Here is a 27,897-nt window from a genome sequence, read left to right on the forward strand (position 1 = left end):
ACAGTGTCACCTACACATCCCCCATAACAGTGTCATCTACACATCCCCCCATAACAGTGTCATCTACACATCCCCCCATAACAGTGTCACCTACACATCCCCCATAACAGTGTCACCTACACATCCCCCATAACAGTGTCATCTACACATCCCCCATAACAGTGTCATCTACACATCCCCCATAACAGTGTCACCTACACATCCCCCATAACAGTGTCATCTACACATCCCCCCATAACAGTGTCACCTACACATCCCCTCATAACAGTGTCACCTACACATCCCCCCATAACAGTGTCACCTACACATCCCCCATAACAGTGTCATCTACACATCCCCCCATAACAGTGTCACCTACACATCCCCCATAACAGTGTCACCTACACATCCCCCATAACAGTGTCATCTACACATGCCCCATAACAGTGTCACCTACACATCCCCCATAACAGTGTCACCTACACATCCCCCATAACAGTGTCATCTACACATCCCCCATAACAGTGTCATCTACACATGCCCCATAACAGTGTCACCTACACATCCCCCCATAACAGTGTCACCTACACATCCCCCATAACAGTGTCATCTACACATCCCCCATAACAGTGTCATCTACACACCCCCCCATAACAGTGTCACCTACACATCCCCCATAACAATGTCATCTACACATCCCCCCATAACAGTGTCACCTACACATCCCCCATAACAGTGTCACCTACACATCCCCCCATAACAGTGTCACCTACACATCCCCCATAACAGTGTCATCTACACATCCCCCATAACAGTGTCACCTACACATCCCCCATAACAGTGTCATCTACACATCCCCCCATAACAGTGTCATCTACACATCCCCCATAACAGTGTCATCTACACATCCCCCATAACAGTGTCATCTACACATCCCCCATAACAATGTCATCTACACATCCCCCCCATAACAGTGTCACCTACACATCCCCCATAAGTGTCACCTACACATTCCCCATAACAGTGTCACCTACACATCCCCCATAACAGTGTCATCTACACATCCCCCATAACAGTGTCACCTACACCCCCCCCCATAACAGTGTCACCTACACATCCCCCCATAACAGTGTCACCTACACATCCCCCCATAACAGTGTCACCTACACATCCCCCATAACAGCGTCATCTACACATCCCCCATAACAGTGTCACCTACACATCCCCCCATAACAGTGTCACCTACACATCCCCCATAACAGTGTCATCTACACATCCCCCATAACAGTGTCACCTACACATCCCCCATAACAGTGTCACCTACACATCCCCCCATAACAGTGTCATCTACACATCCCCCATAACAGTGTCACCTACACATCCCCCATAACAGTGTCACCTACACATCCCCCCATAACAGTGTCACCTACACATCCCCCATAACAGTGTCACCTACACATCCCCCCATAACAGTGTCACCTACACATCCCCCCATAACAGTGTCATCTACACATCCCCCATAACAGTATCACCTACACATCCCCCCATAACAGTGTCATCTACACATCCCCCCATAACAGTGTCACCTACACATCCCCTCATAACAGTGTCACCTACACATCCCCCCATAACAGTGTCACCTACACATCCCCCATAACAGTGTCATCTACACATCCCCCCATAACAGTGTCACCTACACATCCCCCCCATAACAGTGTCACCTACACATCCCCCATAACAGTGTCATCTACACATGCCCCATAACAGTGTCACCTACACATCCCCCCATAACAGTGTCATCTACACATCCCCCCATAACAGTGTCACCTACACATCCCCCATAACAGTGTCACCTACACATCCCCCCATAACAGTGTCACCTACACATCCCCCATAACAGTGTCACCTACACATCCCCCCATAACAGTGTCATCTACACATCCCCCATAACAGTGTCATCTACACATCCCCCATAACAGTGTCACCTACACATCCCCCATAACAGTGTCATCTACACATCCCCCATAACAGTGTCACCTACACATCCCCCCATAACAGTGTCACCTACACATCCCCCATAACAGTGTCACCTACACATCCCCCCATAACAGTGTCATCTACACATCCCCCATAACAGTGTCACCTACACATCCCCCCATAACAGTGTCATCTACACATCCCCCATAACAGTGTCATCTACACATCCCCCCATAACAGTGTCACCTACACATCCCCCATAACAGTGTCATCTACACATCCCCCCATAACAGTGTCACCTACACATCCCCCATAACAGTGTCACCTACACATCCCCCATAACAGTGTCACCTACACATCCCCCATAACAGTGTCACCTACACATCCCCCCATAACAGTGTCACCTACACATCCCCCCATAACATTGTCACCTACACATCTCCCCATAACAGTGTCACCTACACATACCCCATAACAGTGTCATCTACACATCCCCCATAACAGTGTCACCTACACATCCCCCCATAACAGTGTCACCTACACATCCCCCATAACAGTGTCACCTACACATCCCCCATAACAGTGTCATCTACACATCCCCCCATAACAGTGTCACCTACACATCCCCCCATAACAGTGTCACCTACACATCCCCCCCATAACAGTGTCATCTACACATCCCCCATAACAGTGTCACCTACACATCCCCCATAACAGTGTCATCTACACATCCCCCCATAACAGTGTCACCTACACATCCCCCCATAACAGTGTCACCTACACATCCCCCCATAACAGTGTCACCTACACATCCCCCCATAACAGTGTCACCTACACATCCCCCCATAACAGTGTCACCTACACATCCCCCCATAACAGTGTCACCTACACATCCCCCCCATAACAGTGTCATCTACACATCCCCCCATAACAGTGTCATCTACACATCCCCCCATAACAGTGTCACCTACACATCCCCCCATAACAGTGTCACCTACACATCCCCCATAACAGTGTCATCTACACATCCCCCATAACAGTGTCATCTACACATCCCCCATAACAGTGTCACCTACACATCCCCCCCATAACAGTGTCATCTACACATCCCCCCATAACAGTGTCACCTACACATCCCCCATAACAGTGTCATCTACACATCCCCCCATAACAGTGTCACCTACACATCCCCCATAACAGTGTCACCTACACATCCCCCATAACAGTGTCATCTACACATCCCCCCATAACAGTGTCACCTACACATCCCCCATAACAGTGTCACCTACACATCCCCCATAACAGTGTCATCTACACATCCCCCATAACAGTGTCATCTACACATCCCCCCATAACAGTGTCACCTACACATCCCCCATAACAGTGTCATCTACACATCCCCCATAACAGTGTCACCTACACATCCCCCCATAACAGTGTCACCTACACATCCCCCCATAACAGTGTCATCTACACATCCCCCATAACAGTGTCATCTACACATCCCCCCATAACAGTGTCATCTACACATCCCCCATAACAGTGTCATCTACACATCCCCCCATAACAGTGTCATCTACACATCCCCCCATAACAGTGTCATCTACACATCCCCCCATAACAGTGTCATCTACACATCCCCCCATAACAGTGTCATCTACACATCCCCCATAACAGTGTCATCTACACATCCCCCCATAACAGTGTCATCTACACATCCCCCATAACAGTGTCATCTACACATCCCCCCATAACAGTGTCATCTACACATCCCCCCATAACAGTGTCATCTACACATCCCCCCATAACAGTGTCATCTACACATCCCCCCATAACAGTGTCATCTACACATCCCCCATAACAGTGTCATCTACACATCCCCCCATAACAGTGTCATCTACACATCCCCCCATAACAGTGTCATCTACACATCCCCCCATAACAGTGTCATCTACACATCCCCCATAACAGTGTCATCTACACATCCCCCCATAACAGTGTCATCTACACATCCCCCCATAACAGTGTCATCTACACATCCCCCCATAACAGTGTCACCTACACATCCTCCATAACAGTGTCACCTACACATCCCCCATAACAGTGTCACCTACACATCCCCCCATAACAGTGTCATCTACACATCCCCCATAACAGTGTCATCTACACATCCCCCATAACAGTGTCACCTACACATCCCCTCATAATAGTGTCATCTACACATCCCCCCATAACAGTGTCACCTACACATCCCCCCATAACAGTGTCACCTACACATCCCCCCATAACAGTGTCACCTACATATCCCCCATAACAGTGTCACCTACACATCCCCCATAACAGTGTCACCTGCACATCCCCCATAACAGTGTCATCTACACATCCCCCCCATAACAGTGTCATCTACACATCCCCTCATAATAGTGTCATCTACACATCCCCCCATAATAGTGTCACCTACACATCCCCCATAACAGTGTCACCTACACATCCCCCCATAACAGTGTCATCTACACATCCCCCATAACAGTGTCACCTACACATCCCCCATAACAGTGTCACCTACACATCCCCCATAACAGTGTCACCTACACATCCCCCCATAACAGTGTCACCTACACATCCCCCATAACAGTGTCACCTACACATCCCCCATAACAGTGTCATCTACACATCCCCCATAACAGTGTCACCTACACATCCCCCATAACAGTGTCACCTACACATCCCCCATAACAGTGTCACCTACACATCCCCCCCATAACAGTGTCACCTACACATCCCCCCATAACAGTGTCACCTACACATCCCCCCATAACAGTGTCACCTACACATCCCCCATAACAGTGTCACCTACACATCCCCCATAACAGTGTCACCTGCACATCCCCCATAACAGTGTCATCTACACATCCCCCCATAACAGTGTCACCTACACATCCCCTCATAATAGTGTCATCTACACATCCCCGCATAATAGTGTCACCTACACATCCCCCATAACAGTGTCATCTACACATCCCCCATAACAGTGTCACCTACACATCCCCCATAACAGTATCACCTACACATCCCCCATAACAGTGTCACCTACACATCCCCCATAACAGTGTCATCTACACATCCCCCCATAACAGTGCCACCTACACATCCCCCATAACAGTGTCACCTACACCTCCCCCCATAACAGTGTCACCTACACATCCCCCCCATAACAGTGTCACCTACACATCCCCCCATAACAGTGTCACCTACACATCCCCCATAACAGTGTCACCTACACATCCCCCATAACAGCGTCACCTACACATCCCCTCATAATAGTGTCACCTGCACATCCCCCCATAACAGTGTCATCTACACATCCCCCCATAACAGTGTCACCTACACATCCCCCCATAACAGTGTCACCTACACATCCCCCATAACAGTGTCACCTACACATCCCCCATAACAGTGTCACCTGCACATCCCCCATAACAGTGTCATCTACACATCCCCCCCATAACAGTGTCATCTACACATCCCCTCATAATAGTGTCATCTACACATCCCCCCATAATAGTGTCACCTACACATCCCCCATAACAGTGTCACCTACACATCCCCCCATAACAGTGTCATCTACACATCCCCCATAACAGTGTCACCTACACATCCCCCATAACAGTGTCACCTACACATCCCCTCATAATAGTGTCATCTACACATCCCCGCATAATAGTGTCACCTACACATCCCCCATAACAGTGTCATCTACACATCCCCCATAACAGTGTCACCTACACATCCCCCATAACAGTGTCATCTACACATCCCCCCATAACAGTGTCACCTACACATCCCCCCATAACAGTGTCATCTACACATCCCCCCATAACAGTGTCACCTACACATCCCCCATAACAGTGTCACCTACACATCCCCTCATAATAGTGTCATCTACACATCCCCCCATAATAGTGTCACCTACACATCCCCCCATAACAGTGTCACCTACACCCCCCCATAACAGTGTCATCTACACATCCCCCATAACAGTGTCACCTACACATCCCCCCATAACAGTGTCACCTACACATCCCCCCATAACAGTATCATCTACACATCCCCCCATAACAGTGTCACCTACACATCCCCCATAACAGTGTCACCTACACATCCCCCATAACAGTGTCACCTACACATCCCCCCATAACAGTGTCACCTACACATCCCCAATAACAGTGTCATCTACACATCCCCCATAACAGTGTCACCTACACATCCCCCCATAACAGTGTCATCTACACATACCCCATAATAGTGTCACCTACACATCCCCCCATAACAGTGTCAGCTACACATCCCCCCATAACAGTGTCATCTACACATCCTCCCATAACAGTGTCATCTACACATCCCCCATAATAGTGTCACCTACACATCCCCCCATAACAGTGTCAGCTACACATCCCCCCATAACAGTGTCATCTACACATCCCCCCATAACAGTGTCATCTACACATCCCCCCATAACAGTGTCACCTACACATCCCCCATAACAGTGTCATCTACACATCCCCCCATAATAGTGTCACCTACACATCCCCCCATAACAGTGTCATCTACACATCCCCCCATAACAGTGTCATCTACACATCCCCCCATAACAGTGTCACCTACACATCCCCCCATAACAGTGTCATCTACACATCCCCCCATAACAGTGTCATCTACACATCCCCCATAACAGTGTCACCTACACATCCCCCATAACAGTGTCATCTACACATCCCCCATAACAGTGTCATCTACACATCCCCCCATAACAGTGTCATCTACACATCCCCCCATAACAGTGTCACCTACACATCCCCCATAACAGTGTCACCTACACATCCCCCATAACAGTGTCACCTACACATCCCCCACAACAGTGTCATCTACACATCCCCCCATAACAGTGTCATCTACACATCCCCCCATAACAGTGTCACCTACACATCCCCCCATAACAGTGTCATCTACACATCCCCCATAACAGTGTCACCTACACATCCCCCATAACAGTGTCATCTACACATCCCCCATAACAGTGTCATCTACACATCCCCCCATAACAGTGTCACCTACACATCCCCCCATAACAGTGTCACCTACACATCCCCCCATAACAGTGTCACCTACACATCCCCCATAACAGTGTCACCAACACATCCCCCATAACAGTGTCACCTACACATCCCCCCATAACAGTGTCACCTACACATCCCCCATAACAGTGTCATCTACACATCCCCCATAACAGTGTCACCTACACATCCCCCCATAACAGTGTCACCTCCACATCCCCCATAACAGTGTCACCTACACATCCCCCATAACAGTGTCACCTCCACATCCCCTATAACAGTGTCATCTACACATCCCCCCATAACAGTGTCACCTACACATCCCCCCATAACAGTGTCATCTACACATCCCCCATAACAGTGTCATCTACACATCCCCCATAACAGTGTCATCTACACATCCCCCATAACAGTGTCATCTACACATCCCCCATAACAGTGTCACCTACACATCCCCCCCATAACAGTGTCACCTACACATCCCCCCATAACAGTGTCATCTACACATCCCCCATAACAGTGTCACCTACACATCCCCCCATAACAGTGTCACCTACACATCCCCCCATAACAGTGTCACCTACACATCCCCCCATAACAGTGTCACCTACACATCCCCCATAACAGTGTCATCTACACATCCCCCCATAACAGTGTCATCTACACATCCCCCCATAACAGTGTCACCTACACATCCCCCATAACAGTGTCATCTACACATCCCCCATAACAGTGTCATCTACACATCCCCCATAACAGTGTCACTTACACATCCCCCCATAACAGTGTCACCTACACATCCCCCCATAACAGTATCACCTACACATCCCCCATAACAGTGTCATCTACACATCCCCCCATAACAGTGTCACCTATACATCCCCCCATAACAGTGTCACCTACACATCCCCCATAACAGTGTCACCTACACATCCCCCATAACAGTGTCATCTACACATCCCCCATAACAGTGTCACCTACACATCCCCCCATAACAGTGTTACCTACACATCCCCCATAACAGTGTCACCTACACATCCCCCCATAACAGTGTCACCTACACATCCACCCATAACAGTGTCATCTACACATCCCCCCATAACAGTGTCACCTACACATCCCCCATAACAGTGTCACCTACACATACCCCATAACAGTGTCATCTACACATCCCCCATAACAGTGTCACCTACACATCCCCCCATAACAGTGTCACCTACACATCCCCCATAACAGTGTCACCTACACATCCCCCCATAACAGTGTCATCTACACATCCCCCATAACAGTGTCACCTACACATCCCCCCATAACAGTGTCACCTACACATCCCCCATAACAGTGTCACCTACACATCCCCCCATAACAGTGTCACCTACACATCCCCCCATAACAGTGTCACCTACACATCCCCCATAACAGTGTCACCTACACATCCCCCCATAACAGTGTCACCTACACATCCCCCCATAACAGTGTCACCTACACATCCCCCATAACAGTGTCACCTACACATCCCCCCATAACAGTGTCACCTACACATCCCCCCATAACAGTGTCACCTACACATCCCCCCATAACAGTGTCATCTACACATCCCCCATAACAGTGTCACCTACACATCCACCCATAACAGTGTCATCTACACATCCACCCATAACAGTGTCACCTACACATCCCCCCATAACAGTGTCACCTACACATCCCCCCCATAACAGTGTCATCTACACATCCCCCCATAACAGTGTCATCTACACATCCCCCATAACAGTGTCACCTACACATCCCCCCATAACAGTGTCATCTACACATCCCCCATAACAGTGTCACCTACACATCCCCCCATAACAGTGTCATCTACACATCCCCCCCATAACAGTGTCACCTATACATCCCCCCATAACAGTATCACCTACACATCCCCCCATAACAGTGTCACCTACACATCCCCCCCATAACAGTGTCACCTATACATCCCCCCATAACAGTATCACCTACACATCCCCCATAACAGTGTCATCTACACATCCCCCCATAACAGTGTCACCTATACATCCCCCCATAACAGTGTCACCTACACATCCCCCATAACAGTGTCACCTACACATCCCCCATAACAGTGTCATCTACACATCCCCCATAACAGTGTCACCTACACATCCCCCCATAACAGTGTCATCTACACATCCCCCCATAACAGTGTCACCTACACATCCCCCATAACAGTGTCACCTACACATCCCCCATAACAGTGTCATCTACACATCCCCCATAACAGTGTCACCTACACATCCCCCATAACAGTGTCATCTACACATCCCCCATAACAGTGTCACCTACACATCCCCCCATAACAGTGTCATCTACACATCCCCCCATAACAGTGTCACCTACACATTCCCCATAACAGTGTCACCTACACATCCCCCATAACAGTGTCACCTACACATCCCCCCATAACAGTGTTACCTACACATCCCCCATAACAGTGTCACCTACACATCCCCCCATAACAGTGTCACCTACACATCCACCCATAACAGTGTCATCTACACATCCCCCCATAACAGTGTCATCTACACATCCCCCATAACAGTGTCATCTACACATCCCCCCATAACAGTGTCACCTACACATCCCCCATAACAGTGTCACCTACACATCCCCCATAACAGTGTCACCTACACATCCTCCATAACAGTGTCACCTACACATCCCCCATAACAGTGTCATCTACACATCCCCCATAACAGTGTCACCTACACATCCCCCATAACAGTGTCATCTACACATCCCCCCATAACAGTGTCATCTACACATCCCCCATAACAGTGTCACCTACACATCCCCCATAACAGTGTCATCTACACATCCCCCATAACAGTGTCACCTACACATCCCCCATAACAGTGTCACCTACACATCCCCCCATAACAGTGTCACCTACACATCCCCCCATAACAGTGTCATCTACACATCCCCCATAACAGTGTCACATACACATCCCCCCATAACAGTGTCATCTACACATCCCCCATAACAGTGTCATCTACACATCCCCCCATAACAGTGTCACCTACACATCCCCCATAACAGTGTCACCTACACATCCCCCATAACAGTGTCATCTACACATCCCCCCATAACAGTGTCACCTACACATCCCCCCATAACAGTGTCACCTACACATCCCCCCATAACAGTGTCACCTACACATCCCCCATAACAGTGTTACCTACACATCCCCCATAACAGTGTCATCTACACATCCCCCCATAACAGTGTCATCTACACATCCCCCATAACAGTGTCACCTACACATCCCCCATAACAGTGTCATCTACACATCCCCCATAACAGTGTCACCTACACATCCCCCATAACAGTGTCACCTACACATCCCCCATAACAGTGTCACCTACACATCCCCCATAACAGTGTCATCTACACATCCCCCCATAACAGTGTCATCTACACATCCCCCATAACAGTGTCACCTACACATCCTCCATAACAGTGTCACCTACACATCCCCAATAACAGTGTCATCTACACATCCCCCATAACAGTGTCACCTACACATCCCCCATAACAGTGTCATCTACACATCCCCCCATAACAGTGTCATCTACACATCCCCCCATAACAGTGTCACCTACACATCCCCCCCATAACAGTGTCACCTACACATCCCCCCATAACAGTATCATCTACACATCCCCCCATAACAGTGTCATCTACACATCCCCCCATAACAGTGTCTCCTACACATCCCCCATAACAGTGTCACCTACACATCCCCCATAACAGTGCCATCTACACATCCCCCATAACAGTGTCACCTACACATCCCCCATAACAGTGTCATCTACACATCCCCCCCATAACAGTGTCATCTACACATCCCCCATAACAGTGTCATCTACACACCCCCCCATAACAGTGTCACCTACACATCCCCCATAACAATGTCATCTACACATCCCCCCATAACAGTGTCACCTACACATCCCCCATAACAGTGTCACCTACACATCCCCCCATAACAGTGTCACCTACACATCCCCCATAACAGTGTCATCTACACATCCCCCATAACAGTGTCACCTACACATCCCCCCATAACAGTGTCATCTACACATCCCCCATAACAGTGTCACCTACACATCCCCCCATAACAGTGTCACCTACACATCCCCCATAACAGTGTCACCTACACATCCCCCATAACAGTGTCACCTACACATTCCCCATAACAGTGTCACCTACACATCCCCCCATAACAGTGTCACCTACACATCCCCCATAACAGTGTCACCTACACATCCCCCCATAACAGTGTCATCTACACATCCCCCCATAACAGTGTCACCTACACATCCCCCCATAACAGCGTCACCTACACATCCCCCATAACAGCGTCATCTACACATCCCCCATAACAGTGTCACCTACACATCCCCCATAACCGTGTCATCTACACCTCCCCCCATAACAGTGTCATCTACACATCCCCCATAACAGTGTCACCTACACATCCCCCATAACAGTGTCACCTACACATCCCCCATAACAGTGTCACCTACACATCCCCCATAACAGTGTCACCTACACATCCCCCCATAACAGTGTCATCTACACATCCCCCATAACAGTGTCATCTACACATCCCCCATAACAGTGTCACCTACACATCCCCCATAACAGTGTCATCTACACATCCCCCCATAACAGTGTCACCTACACATACCCCATAACAGTGTCACCTACACACCCCCCCATAACAGTGTCATCTACACATCCCCCCCATAACAGTGTCATCTACACATCCCCCCCATAACAGTGTCATCTACACATCCCCCATAACAGTGTCACCTACACATCCCCCATAACAGTGTCACCTGCACATCCCCCATAACAGTGTCACCTACACATCCCCCATAACAGTGTCATCTACACATCCCCCATAACAGTGTCACCTACACATCCCCCATAACAGTGTCATCTACACATCTCCCCATAACAGTGTCACCTACACATCCCCCATAACAGTGTCATCTACACATCCCCCCATAACAGTGTCATCTACACATCCCCCATAACAGTGTCACCTACACATCCCCCATAACAGTGTCACCTACACATCCCCCCATAACAGTATCATCTACACATCCCCCCATAACAGTGTCACCTACACATCCCCCCATAACAGTGTCACCTACACATACCCCATAACAGTGTCACCTACACATCCCCCATAACAGTGTCACCTACACATCCCCCCATAACAGTGTCACCTACACATCCCCCATAACAGTGTCATCTACACATCCCCCCATAACAGTGTCACCTACACATCCCCCATAACAGTGTCACCTACACATCCCCCATAACAGTGTCACCTACACATCCCCCCATAACAGTGTCACCTACACATCCCCCATAACAGTGTCACCTACACATCCCCCATAACAGTGTCACCTACACATCCCCCATAACAGTGTCATCTACACATCCCCCCATAACAGTGTCACCTACACATCCCCCATAACAGTGTCACCTACACATCCCCCATAACAGTGTCATCTACACATCCCCCATAACAGTGTCACCTACACATCCCCCATAACAGTGTCACCTACACATCCCCCCATAACAGTGTCACCTACACATCCCCCATAACAGTGTCACCTACACATCCCCCCATAACAGTATCATCTGCACATCCTCCATAACAGTGTCACCTACACATCCCCCATAACAGTGTCATCTACACATCCCCCATAACAGTGTCATCTACACATCTCCCCATAACAGTGTCACCTACACATCCCCCATAACAGTGTCATCTACACATCCCCCATAACAGTGTCACCTACACATCCCCCATAACAGTGTCATCTACACATCCCCCCATAACAGTGTCACCTACACATCCCCCATAACAGTGTCACCTACACATCCCCCATAACAGTGTCATCTACACATCCCCCCATAACAGTGTCACCTACACATCCCCTCATAACAGTGTCACCTACACATCCCCCCATAACAGTGTCACCTACACATCCCCCATAACAGTGTCATCTACACATCCCCCCATAACAGTGTCACCTACACATCCCCCATAACAGTGTCACCTACACATCCCCCATAACAGTGTCATCTACACATGCCCCATAACAGTGTCACCTACACATCCCCCATAACAGTGTCATCTACACATCCCCCCATAACAGTGTCACCTACACATCCCCCCATAACAGTGTCACCTACACATCCCCCCATAACAGTGTCATCTACACATCCCCCCATAACAGTGTCATCTACACATCCCCCATAACAGTGTCACCTACACATCCCCCATAACAGTGTCACCTACACATCCCTCTATAACAGTGTCATCTACACATCCCCCCATAACAGTGTCATCTACACATCTCCCCATAACAGTGTCACCTACACATCCCCCCATAACAGTGTCATCTACACATCTCCCCATAACAGTGTCACCTACACATCCCCCCATAACAGTGTCATCTACACATCCCCCCATAACAGTGTCACCTACACATCCCCCCATAACAGTGTCATCTACACATCCCCCTTAACAGTGTCACCTACACATCCCCCATAACAGTGTCATCTACACATCCCCCCATAACAGTGTCACCTACACATCCCCCATAACAGTGTCATCTACACATCTCCCCATAACAGTGTCACCTACACATCCCCCATAACAGTGTCACCTACACATCCCCCATAACAGTGTCATCTACACATCCCCCCATAACAGTGTCACCTACACATCCCCCATAACAGTGTCATCTACACATCCCCCCATAACAGTGTCATCTACACATCCCCCCATAACAGTGTCATCTACACATCCCCCATAACAGTGTCACCTACACATCTCCCCATAACAGTGTCACCTATACATCCCCCATAACAGTGTCATCTACACATCCCCCATAACAGTGTCACCTACACATCCCCCCATAACAGTGTCACCTACACATCCCCCCCATAACAGTGTCACCTACACATCCCCCATAACAGTGTCATCTACACATCCCCCATAACAGTGTCACCTACACATTCCCCATAACAGTGTCACCTACACATCCCCCATAACAGTGTCATCTACACATCCCCCCATAACAGTGTCACCTACACCTCCCCCCATAACAGTGTCACCTACACATCCCCCCATAACAGTGTCACCTACACATCCCCCATAACAGTGTCATCTACACATCCCCCATAACAGTGTCATCTACACATCCCCCCATAACAGTGTCATCTACACATCCCCCATAACAGTGTCACCTACACATCCCCCATAACAGTGTCACCTACACATCCCCCATAACAGTGTCACCTACACATCCCCCATAACAGTGTCATCTACACATCCCCCCATAACAGTGTCATCTACACATCCCCCCATAACAGTGTCATCTACACATCCCCCCATAACAGTGTCACCTACACATCCCCCATAACAGTGTCATCTACACATCCCCCCATAACAGTGTCACCTACACATCCCCCATAACAGTGTCATCTACACATCCCCCCATAACAGTGTCACCTACACATCCCCCCATAACAGTGTCACCCACACATCCCCCCATAACAGTGTCACCCACACATCCCCCCATAACAGTGTCACCCACACATCCCCCCATAACAGTGTCATCTACACATCCTACCATAACAGTGTCACCTACACATCCCCCATAACAGTGTCACCTACACATCCCCCATAACAGTGTCATCTACACATCCCCCATAACAGTGTCACCTACACATCCCCCATAACAGTGTCACCTACACATCCCCCCATAACAGTGTCACCTACACATCCCCCATAACAGTGTCACCTACACATCCCCCATAACAGTGTCATCTACACATCCCCCATAACAGTATCATCTACACATCCCCCCATAACAGTGTCATCTACACATCCCCCATAACAGTGTCACCTACACATCCCCCATAACAGTGTCATCTACACACATCCCCCCCATAACAGTGTCACCTACACATCCCCCCATAACAGTGTCACCTACACATCCCCCATAACAGTGTCATCTACACATCCCCCATAACAGTATCATCTACACATCCCCCCATAACAGTGTCATCTACACATCCCCCATAACAGTGTCACCTACACATCCCCCATAACAGTGTCATCTACACACATCCCCCCCATAACAGTGTCACCTACACATCCCCCCATAACAGTGTCACCTACACATCCCCCCATAACAGTGTCACCTACACATCCCCCCATAACAGTGTCACCTACACATCCCCCATAACAGTGTCATCTACACATCCCCCATAACAGTGTCATCTACACATCCCCCATAACAGTGTAGGGTATAGGTTGCCATCTCTGTGCTGTGAGCCGGTGCCCTGTAGCATTACATGATATGAGCCTCCAGATTAGACAGTGACAGATTATGGAGCCCACATATTGATCTTGTCTGATTGGCTCATTACTCCACGCTGCAGCGGGCAGACACTTGGCGACATCCCTGGCATTCTCTCACTGAGCACCAATCTCTTCCATCCAGTGCCCAAACCTCGGAGCAATATCCACAGGCTGGAAGTATCACATCCGGAAAGCTCTCAGGATTGTGCTATAAAAAGAACATTTCGGATGGAATTTGAGTTTTCAGTACCTTGAAATTTTTTTTTTTCAATTTTCTTTATGGACTCCTTGTAGGAGGGGGCAGGACGTCTATAGGGTCACAGGGCAGGAAACAAGAGGTAGCGACCTCATTACGGGAGGCTCCGCGGCTCATTGTAGCTTCCACTTCAGATGCAGCAAAACAGGAAAAGCGTTTAGAGCGGAGAGGATATAAAAACGAGATGCATTATGTAAATTTCGGACAAGACCCTCTCCCTCTACCACAGGATGATTAGACAACCTCCTATGAAATCCCTTTAAAGGGCATCTACCACCAGGATGAAGGACTTTATGGTAATGAGCCTCAGGGGCCCCAGGCTCCAGAGCTTTTGCTGTATGCAAATGAACCTGAGGGGCTCCAGGCTCTATAGGTGTTAATGGAGCCTGGAGCCCCTCGGGCTCATTTGCATACAGTCTTTCATTCTGGTGGTAGATGCCCTTTAAAGGGATTTTATAGGGATTTTCCTCCCCAATACCTATGGAGGCATTGGATCCATTGAACCACTGCTACATCTGCCCTCGCTCTCCCTTCTGTCACCCCATAAGGGATGTGATAATAGGGTGCTGCTGAAAAGTAGAGCTCAGGGTTGGATTTACCCATAATGCAATCCAAGCAATATCTTTAGGGTCCAAAGATAAGGGGGTTAACCTCACCGATGTCTTCAAGACCCCAGAGCATGGAGCACTAGACTCCTACATCTGCCGTAACTAAGTGTGTAGAATAGATTGCCTGTTAAAAATATGTATGTAAAAAGATAGATTTTTAAAAATATAAATACGGTAAGTTAAAATTTTTACAAAACGTTTTAAAATCGTTTAAAAAATTTTCCAAAAAAGATACAAAAATTTGAAAGTTTAACTAAAAAAAAAAAAAAAAACACCACAGGATTGTTATTCAATCATATCATAAAGTAAAATAAAAATATTTAAAAATTGAAAAGGGTAAAGAAACTAGCAAACAAAATCCACCAAAATTCCTGGATTTGGTTCCCTCTTTCTCCCAGAATATAGAATAGTAAATGATCGTTTAGATGTTTCTAACATTCGTTGGTGCTAATTGAAATCGCAAGTTATCCTTGAAAAAACAAGCCCCCTTATAGTTGTACATAAAATACATAAAACAATGTTTTTATTGTGTAATGCAGGCGGTCCCCTACTTAAGAACACTCGACTTACAGACGATCCCTAGTTACAAACGGACCTCTGGATATTGGTAATTTATTGTACTTTAGTCCTAGGCTACAATATACAGCTGTAACAATTATCACAGTCGTCTGTAATGAAGATTTATTATTAATCCTGGTTCTTATGACAATCCAACATTTTTAAAATCCAATTGTCACAGAGACCAAAAAAGTTCTGTCTGGGATTACAATGATAAAATATACAGATCCGACTTACATACAAATTCAACTTAAGAACAAACCTACAGAACCTATCTTGTATGTAACCCGGGGACTGCCTGTACTGTGAAAAAAAGAAAATGAAGCAAAACTGAAAAATCAACTTTTTTTCACATCCTATAAAACAATTAAAAATGATAACTTACCCCACAAAAAATCAAGCCCTTACGTGGCTATTTTGTTGTAAATATGAGACAAGTGTGATTTTTCAAAATAAATCAAGACCTTATTATAGAGATTCATAAACTGGGTTCTGGTTAAACTCCAAAAAAGTCATTTTTCTTCTTTATAACACCTCAAAAACAATAGATAGCTCACCCCCCCCCCCCCAAAAAAAAAAATCAAGTCCCCATGTGGCTATTCTGTGGAGATATAAGAAAGCTTTGACTTTCCAGATGAAATTAAATAAATACCTTATTATAGGGATTCATAAACAAGGCTCTGGCTTATTATAAGGGGGTGGGGGTGGGGGTCTGTGTGGTCCGAAAAAATACCTCCCGATCCAAGAATAGTGCAGATTAGGAGCTTGATGTAGGAGCAGAAACAAGTCTTTGTAAGCTCAATGTTATAAAGCAATGCAGAGATAATCAGTTTTCAATTGATATGCAAATTGATCTGCAAGTGCTACATGGGCGGGGCCAATTTTCCTCATTGCCTCTTAGACACCTACAAATGTTCTGGGTCTCCTCTGGAATCACTGTCCATTAAATTCTCTTTAGCTGATATTGAAATTTACAGCCTCAGTCAAATCTGAGAAATTTGCTCCGCCTCCAGTGCACTTCCAGGCTGATTTGCATTCCGATAAAAAGATGATTATCTCTGCTTCGCCTCATCGGTTTTTGGGTGTAAAAGTAAGATTCCCCTTCTCTTATATAATATTTTATTGTTATGGGGACATTTTTGTACCTGACTCACTCCCTTTAAAGGGCATCTACCACTGAGATGAAGGAATGTATGCAAATGAGTCTGAGGGGCTCCAGGCTCTGTAGGTGTTAATATAGTCTGAAGCCCCTCAGTCTCATTTGCATAGTCTTTCATGCTGGTGGTAGATGCCCTTTAAGGAATCTTATGATTGATACAATTACAATGGATGTTACAGATTAGACAATGATATTTTGTAAACATGTGACAGACTGTATTGGGGGGTGTAGCAGGGGGGCTCACGTCGCTCGCTGTAATACATTCAGTAATAATCCACAACAATTTCTTTTTTATTACTTTGACTCCCGGTGATTATTTATTCCCTCTGAATCCGGAAGGTGCAATTGTTTGAAATGACTCCGGAGGTTTTTCCGCATAAGTAATCATCTATTACAGACTGATTGTCTTCTCCTCTCGTCTGAGATGTCATTTTCTTAAAGGGATTTTACCAGCTCCCAAATCACTTTAAAAGTAAAAGCAGCTTTGTGTAGAGCAGCTCCTCAGCTTTCCAAAAATCTCTTTCCTTCTTTCCATCTACCTTCTGCTTCGGGAATAAATTCAATCTCTATCTTTATGCAAATGAGCTTTGTGGTGAGCAGTGGGTGGAGCCATCTTTGCTGTTGCATCTATTCTCTCCTTTCTATGTTGTCCACCGACACCCAATGCAATCACTTTACATAATAATTGACTTCTTTTACTGAATGACAGGTAAGTAGTCAGAGCCTCGCCCCTGGTGCACGAGCAGCTAATTTGCATAAATATTAAAAGGGAGTTTTCTCTAGAATGACAGATCACTCGAAATTGAGAAAGATAAGTCTGGAAAGCGTATAAAGTGCCCTAACCAATGCAGGTTTCAGTTTTGGGGTGACTTGGGACGTTCTAGACCCCCTTTAAGGGTTTTTTTCCCCCACTACTCTGTGGGGCTCATTTACTCCCGGTGTACGTGAGTGCATTGTCTTGCGACACAATTTGAATTGTAAATGCCGTGCGTAGTCCGAATCAGTCGGGTTGTCCGTCGGCCACGCCCCCGGATCTTTGTGGCATGCAAGTCGGCGCCAAAATCCGATCGCGTGTGCCGAAAAACCCCACTTAAATGCGGCACAAATCAGAAATAGTCGGAAAACCTGACGAAAATGCGCAGTGCGGACCCTTAGTAAATGTTTCCCAATGTAGTCTTTGGTGTCCAAAGTAAAGTAAAACTGCACAGCAGAGGGTGCACCTCCCCCCTGGCCCCGCCCCTAGGGCACCTGAATATAAATTGGCACATAAATATAAATATTTCTCTATATTCTGGTCCCGGATAGACATAATTATAGTGGACGACCCTTCATCTACACGGACATATGTTTGGTTTCTATGTGACCCCAATCCCTTCCGTCCCACTTTTCCTGGTGTTCTGTGTTTTAGGAATCTGCCCCCTATTGTCCAGGGGTCAATAACAAAAATATGGTTCTCTATCCGAAGCCAGAACTTTAAAGTCCGGTCCAGAGAAGCGTTCTCCTCCTCCAGATGGATCTGCTCCAGGACGGGCCCCTCCTCTCCTCCTTCTCCATTGGAGGGGGGGAGGTGAATGGGTTTAATTCCGTAATAGTATTTCTGTGTTATAATGAGCCATAACTCAGCACTTTACCTGGTTTTAGCTTCTAATGAGCCCCATTAGCTCCTCGCAGCCACTCCGGCACTTAGAGCCGTAATATCAGGATTTTATGCTGAAGATTGAGTGTTGCTAATTCCTTGATGTGAACCAATATCCTCCAGATGGATTGTGGGTAGCGGGTGGCCGCGGGTCAGGGGGACATTGATGGAGAGCATTAGGTTATTTTTGGACCCTCCATCCTTCACTCTTACACCTTCTATTTCCCCCGATTGTCAGTGTGACATATGTGACAGTGGACGCGTCCCGGGATCCTGCCCAGATCCTCATCCTGTCGCCATCACTTCCTCGGAGAGAGCCAAGGACACCCGAAGATTAATAGGCAACAAATATCGCAACAATGTTACTTATTTCCATGGCTACTATGAAACATTTTGCGTCACAACATTCCAGGGAAATTCCCAGCAATTGTTTCATTTTATCCATTTTTTTGGAGAAATATCTGTTCCGCTGTTGTCATGAGCAACCACTGATATCTGTCACCCAGCTTTCCTGACCATGATGGATGACAATAGAATGACAATAGAAAAGGGTTAAAATCAAAATCCATCCTGATAAACCAGGGAGATGACTCATAGATCCAGGCACCGGGACTGTGGTATCTTCTTATATTTGTTATCCGTCGCCTCCTTCCTTGTAACATCAACTTTTAACATTATGCTAATGAGTCAGAAGGGCTCTGGGGGGGGGGGGGGCGTTACCAAAGCCACTCTGTGCTGCAGTTTCAAACGCTGTTACACTGCACTAGAGCATTTCCTCCCTCTTACCCTGCTCCCTCTGTCTGCTGTAATATCACACAGTGGGAGTGGAAAGTAATCCTGCACAGTGTAACAGCCTTTGAAGCTACATCACAGATGGGCTCTGGTAACACCTCCAGGAGCCCTTGTGACTCATTAGCATAGTTATAAAAGTTGGTTTTAGAAGGAAGGAGGCCATGGATAACAAATAACACTGTGACTGTAATGTCCCTGGTTTACCATGATGGATTCTATTGGTAGAGAGCTGTAATGGTGGCTGACCTCATTGCAACCCAACTTTCCCAAAATCGGACATAATTAAAGGCTTTTTTGGGCTAAGCTGAAAATTTTGTAGTTTTAGAGGAGAATTGTAATAAACTTTGTCCCAGCATGTGTGTGTGTGTGTGTGTGTGTGGGGGGGGTATTAATAATGTAGCCCCTTGTACAAGGTGTAATGGATTGTACCTGTACTCCCCCCTACTCCCCATCCTGTGTCTCCATGACTTATTCCACACCAGGGGCTTCTGCAGCTGAGGGTCCTAAGCCCCCAGGTCCCTGGTGCCGTCCCTCCTAGCAGCTAACAGGTCCCCTATAACCCCACTATAGCACATGCCAGAGTTGTCAGTGTGGCCCCCACCACCCAATCACAGCACATTTTCACCTCCGAAAAATTGAGCTTCTCCGTGATTGGCTTTTATGGCAGTTCTGTGGTTTTCTACAGCCTGGATATAGGATATTTCTCTGATTAACTATCCGCAGGGAATGTTCTACAAGTAAATGGAGAAATGAGATGCAGCTCACAGAGGAGACACAATGCAGATTATATTTCACCCTCCATTACACTCCTGGTTATGGAGAAGATTGATGCACCGACACACAGAAGCGAAGCCGCAGCGAGGCTGTAGTGCTACCTACCGGGTCCCTGTGCGTAGGATGTAAGACTCTGGTATTTGCTTTGTTGAACTTTCCATCTATCAGTCTCTCCATCCTTAAAATTAGTCATCTCTCTCTAGGATGCGGCTCAGGGCACCTTCTGGCCGCTTTGTAGTTTTGGTGCCAGACATGATTTCTGTGCCAAACAAAATGTCATCGAGAAATCTATTTTTCGCAACATTTGCAACTCAGAATATATTGGCAGGCCTGAACCTTTCTGCGACTTTTCTAAACACGCCACAGCTGCATATATCCATAATAGAGAAAACCGTCATGCAACTTTTTTTTAAACACACATGTATCTGTATTGCATCTATATCTTGTATCTATATCTTGTATCTTGTATATCTTGTATCTATATTACTATTATAGAAGGAAAACCCTCCTGCAACTTTTCCCATGTGCACAGAGGATCACATTCTTTATGTTGCTGTTGCCTTATGTTGCCCTTTAAACCCACATGCAACTTTTTCTCAATCTTCATTCTTATATCTATATTCCTATAATAGAAGGAAAACCCTCCTGCAACTTTTCCCATGTGCACAGAGATTCATATTGCTTATGTTGCAGGTGCCTTATGTTGCCATTTAAACCCGCATGCAACTTTTTCTCAATCTTCATTCTTATATCTATATTCCTATAATAGAAGGAAAACCCTCCTGCAACTTTTCCCATGTGCACAGAGATTTATATTGCTTATGTTGTAGGTGCCTTATGTTGCCCTCTAAACCCTCATGCAACTTTTTCTCAATCTTCATTCTTATATCTTTATTCCTATAATAGAAGGAAAACCCTCCTGCAACATTTCCTATGTGCACAGAGGATCACATTCTTTATGTTGCTGGTGCCTTATGTTTCCCTTTACACCCTCATGCAACTTTTTCTAACTACACTCTATCTGTATTGTAATTTAGCAGTGCTAATATTTACAGTATAGAAGAAAAAACATTTTGCAACTTTTACACCCAAAGGTTTATATATGGCATTTGCTTGTGTCGTGTGTAGCCCTTTAAACCCTCCTGCGACTTTTTCTCAATCTTCATTCTTAGGTGTATCTATATTCCTATAATAGAAGGAAAACCCTCCTGCAACTTTTTCTGAGCGCACATAGGTTCATGTTCTTGCATCTACTGGTGCGATATGGAGCCCTTTCAACCATCCTGCAACTTTTTCTTAATCTAAATCCTTGTAAGTATTTATATTCCGGTGTAGTCCGTCACATTTGGATGCTCTTAGAAGACGTCTCGCACCCTGCGCCCCCCCCTCTTCTGTGTGATGGGGGGAGGTGACTGTGATTGCTATGTGTGCTCCTCTCTGAATGTAAAGCGTCTATGATACTCTGCACCTTTCATCTAATATCTCAGGGCTGTGTGCATTGTGTTCTTCATATTCTCATCCAGAAATCTGAATATATAAGGCAGCAATAAAGAGCGAACATAAAGGTTAATGTATGCAGCTCATCCATGGAGGAACCTATAGCTCTAGCAGATCAGCCAGGACTAGTGGCAGGCAACATATTATAGACCACCAAATCATAGAGAAAGCCTGTGAGTCCTGCTTCCTCCTCCCACTCATAGAGAAAGCCTGTGAGTCCCGCTTCCTCCTCCCACTCATAGAGAAAGCCTGTGAGTCCTGCTTCCTCCTCCCACTCATAGAGAAAGCCTGTGAGTCCTGCTTCTCACTCCCACTCATAGAGAAAGCCTGTGAGTCCTGCCTCTCACTCCCACTCATAGAGAAAGCCTGTGAGTCCTGCTTCTCACTCCCACTCATAGAGAAAGCCTGTGAGTCCTGCTTCCTCCACCCACTCATAGAGAAAGCCTGTGAGTCCTGCTTCTCACTCCCACTCATAGAGAAAGCCTGTGAGTCCTGCTTCCTCCACCCACTCATAGAGAAAGCCTGTGAGTCCTGCTTCTCACTCCCACTCATAGAGAAAGCCTGTGAGTTCTGCCTCCTCCACCCACTCATAGAGAAAGCCTGAGAGTCCCGCTTCCTCCTCCCACTCATAGAGAAAGCCTGTGAGTCCAGATTCCTCCTCTCACTCATAGAGAAAGCCTGAGAGTCCTGCTTCCTCCACCAACTCATAGAGAAAGCCTGTGAGTCCCGCTTCCTCCTCCCACTCATAGAGAAAGCCTGTGAGTCCAGATTCCTCCTCTCACTCATAGAGAAAGCCTGAGAGTCCTGCTTCCTCCTCCCACTCATAGAGAAAGCCTGTGAGTCCTGCTTCCCCCTCTCACTCATAGAGAAAGCCTGTGAGTCCTGCTTCCTCCTCCCACTCATAGAGAAAGCCTGTGAGTCCTGCTTCCCCCTCCCACTCATAGAGAAAGCCTGTGAGTCCAGATTCCTCCTCTCACTCATAGAGAAAGCCTGAGAGTCCTGCTTCCTCCTCCCACTCATAGAGAAAGCCTGTGAGTCCTGCTTCCCCCTCTCACTCATAGAGAAAGCCTGTGAGTCCTGCCCCCCCCGCTCATAGAGAAAGCCTGTGAGTCCTGCTTCCCCCGCTCATAGAGAAAGCCTGTGAGTCCTGCTTCCCCCGCTCATAGAGAAAGCCTGTGAGTCCTGCCCCCCCCTGCTCATAGAGAAAGCCTGTGAGTCCTGCCCCCCCCGCTCATAGAGAAAGCCTGTGAGTCCTGCTTCCCCCGCTCATAGAGAAAGCCTGTGAGTCCTGCTTCCCCCGCTCATAGAGAAAGCCTGTGAGTCCTGCTTCCCCCGCTCATAGAGAAAGCCTGTGAGTCCTGCTTCCCCCGCTCATAGAGAAAGCCTGTGAGTCCTGCTTCCCCCGCTCATAGAGAAAGCCTGTGAGTCCTGCTTCCCCTGCTCATAGAGAAAGCCTGTGAGTCCTGCTTCCTTTTACCTTTCATAGTATCAGCCTAAACTTTTCACTACAGATTTTACATAAGGGTTAACCATTCAATAATGTACAAGCTTATCAAGGAATGATCATGGTCTTAGAGGTCCTGCTCCCACAAAGACCCTGTGACTCCTCCCACCGACGGAATATTACAGCGGAATGTCAAATACACGGATCAGGTAAAACTCGCTGCAGCGCTGTAATCCCATGGTGACAGAAGTGTACACAGATACAGATGAGTATAAGCCAAGGTAATGGGAAACCGGAGGGTAGGAGATGAGCCCCTCGCCTTCTTCTAGGAGAGATAATAAGTTGTGGACTGCGCCTGAATGTCTAATGACTGGGAGGAGATGAGTCACGAGAATATCAATGTATCTGCGGAGAGCGACGTAACCCATAGCAACAGAGGGAATCAGATACAATCTTATACTGTGTTGATTGATTTATGGGGGCAACACCTGGTCAGCGGTTTAGGGGCTTGTAGAGGCGGAAGGAGTCGGCTCCACCTCCCTAATGTGGCCAGAAGTGGTAACTACATCTACAGGTCCCGGTCACTTTCAATGTCACATGATCAATTACTTTAATGATGCGACATTATAACTGATTACATAGTAAATAGCAGCTTCTACCTGTTTGTTCTCGGCTCTCGGCTCATATATAATGAGTTTAGAAGGTTTCCCATTAGTGCTGCAGCCGCTGAGGGGGCTCATAGGGCGACACATGTTACATGTACTAATGGCTAGTAACGCCATGGAAACCGGGGAGCGATCTGGTAACTATAGGGTTACAGCACGCGTGTGCTCCCAGCATCGCTACATTACATAATCCGAACACTGAGACCTTCTAATACACAGAGAGCAGTAAGACCACCACGATACATTGTAACAGAACTACAGAGGGGAAGGGGTTACACAGAAACATCACAGGATGGAGGATAAGAGATGGACAGAGAAAAATAAGTGATCGATAGATGATCGATAGATAAGATATGAACCTTAAAGCGGAGATCATTCCATCCACAACTAGGAGATGAGCAGAAGGATGGATGTGAGATAGATAGGAGATAGATAGATAGATAGGAGATAGATAGATAGATAGATAGATAGATAGATAGATAGATAGATAGATAGATAGGAGATAGAGATAGATAGATAGATAGATAGATAGATAGATAGATAGATAGATAGATAGATAGGAGATAGATAGATAGATAGGAGATAGATAGATAGATAGATAGATAGATAGATAGATAGATAGATAGATATGAGATACATAGATATGAGATACATAGATATGAGATACATAGATATGAGATAGATAGATAGATAGGAGATAGATAGATATGAGATAGATAGATATGAGATAGATAGGAGATAGATAGGAGATAGATAGATAAATATGAGATAGATATGAGATAGATAGATAGATAGGAGATAGATAAATATGAGATAGATATGAGATAGATAGATAGGAGATAGATAGATAGATAGATAGATAGATAGATAGATAGATAGATAGGAGATAGATAGGAGATAGATAGATATGAGATAGATAGATAGTTAGATAGATAGATAGATAGATAGATGAATAGATATGAGATAGATAGGAGATAGATAGATAGATAGATAGATAGAGATGAGATAGATAGATAGAGATGAGATAGATAGATAGATAGATAGATAGGAGATAGATAGATAGGAGATAGATAGATAGGAGATAGATAGGAGATAGGTAGATAGATAGATAGGAGATAGATAGATAGATACTTCAGGAAAGAGAAGACAGCACACCAAATAGTTGAATGATGGTGGGTGCAAGCTCACTGGGATCGGGCTAGGGATCCTCTGATGATATAAGATGAGAAATTAGGCAGCACTCCGGTAGTATCGTGCAAAAAAAGTGGTTTTCTTTATTCCATGTCTTTAAGAAAATACAGCAGAAGCAACGTTTCGACTCCCACGGAGTCTTTTCGACCGTGGGAGTCGAAACGTTGCTTCTGCTGTATTTTCTTAAAGACATGGAATAAAGAAAACCACTTTTTTTGCACGATACTACCGGAGTGCTGCCTAATTTCTCATCTTATAGATAGATAGATAGATAGATAGGAGATAGATAGATAGATAGATAGATATGAGATAGATAGATATGAGATAGATAGATAGATAGATAGATAGGAGATAGATAGATAGATAGATAGATATGAGATAGATAGATAGGAGATAGATAGATAGATAGATAGATAGATAGATAGATAGATAGATGAATAGATATGAGATAGATAGATAGATAGGAGATAGATAGATAGAGATGAGATAGATAGGAGATAGATAGATAGATAGATAGATAGGAGATAGATAGGAGATAGATAGATAGATAGATAGATAGGAGATAGATAGGAGATAGATAGATATGAGATAGATAGGAGATAGATAGGAGATAGATAGATAGATAGATAGATAGATAGATGAATAGATATGAGATAGATAGGAGATAGATAGATAGATAGAGATGAGATAGATAGATAGATAGATAGATAGATAGAGATGAGATAGATAGATAGATAGGAGATAGATAGATAGATAGATAGATAGATAGATAGATAGATAGGAGATAGATAGATAGATAGATAGATAGATAGATAGGAGATAGATAGGAGATAGATAGATAGATAGATAGGAGATAGGTAGATAGATAGATAGGAGATAGATAGATAGGAGATAGATAGATAGATAGATATGAGATAGATAGATAGATAGATAGATAGATAGATAGATAGATAGATAGGAGATAGATAGGAGATAGATAGATAGATAGATAGGAGATAGATATATAGATAGATAGGAGATAGATAGATAGATAGATAGATAGGAGATAGATAGGAGATAGATAGATAGATAGATAGATGAATAGATATGAGATAGATAGATAGATAGATAGATAGGAGATAGATAGATAGATAGATAGGAGATAGATAGATAGATAGATAGATAGATAGATAGATAGGAGATAGATAGATAGATAGATAGATAGATGGGAGATAGATAGGAGATAGATAGATAGATAGGAGATAGATAGATAGATAGATAGGAGACAGATAGATAGATAGATATGAGATAGATAGATAGATAGATAGATAGATAGATATGAGATAGATAGATAGATAGATAGGAGATAGATAGATAGATAGATAGATAGATAGATAGGAGATAGATAGATAGATAGATAGATAGGAGATAGATAGATAGATATGAGATAGATAGATAGATATATGACATAGACAGACAGATAGATGAGAGACCCATGACATGACTACGCTGCTCCCATCACTCTTAGTCCCTGACTACCTTCATTTAAGGATTTATCTCCAGTCCCCGCAGACAGATGACCCCAACCCACTAATAAGACGGGAAAGGTCGGGGTCTGTGTATTCGCTGCCTGGGATGATAATCGCTCGCAATCATTTTCCACCCCATGATTTCCAGTGTCAGGGCTGGATACAGATTTGCAGAGATTCCTGGAGAAAGTAGGAGATAATGCTTACATAATACCGCCATATGGTGCTCACTAAGCGCCAGTGCTGGAATGTGAATATATAGCAGCGCCATATAATGAATGTAC

This window comes from Engystomops pustulosus, chromosome 7, assembly GCF_040894005.1.
Source record: "Engystomops pustulosus chromosome 7, aEngPut4.maternal, whole genome shotgun sequence".
In the NCBI taxonomy this organism is placed as follows: Eukaryota; Metazoa; Chordata; class Amphibia; order Anura; family Leptodactylidae; genus Engystomops; species Engystomops pustulosus.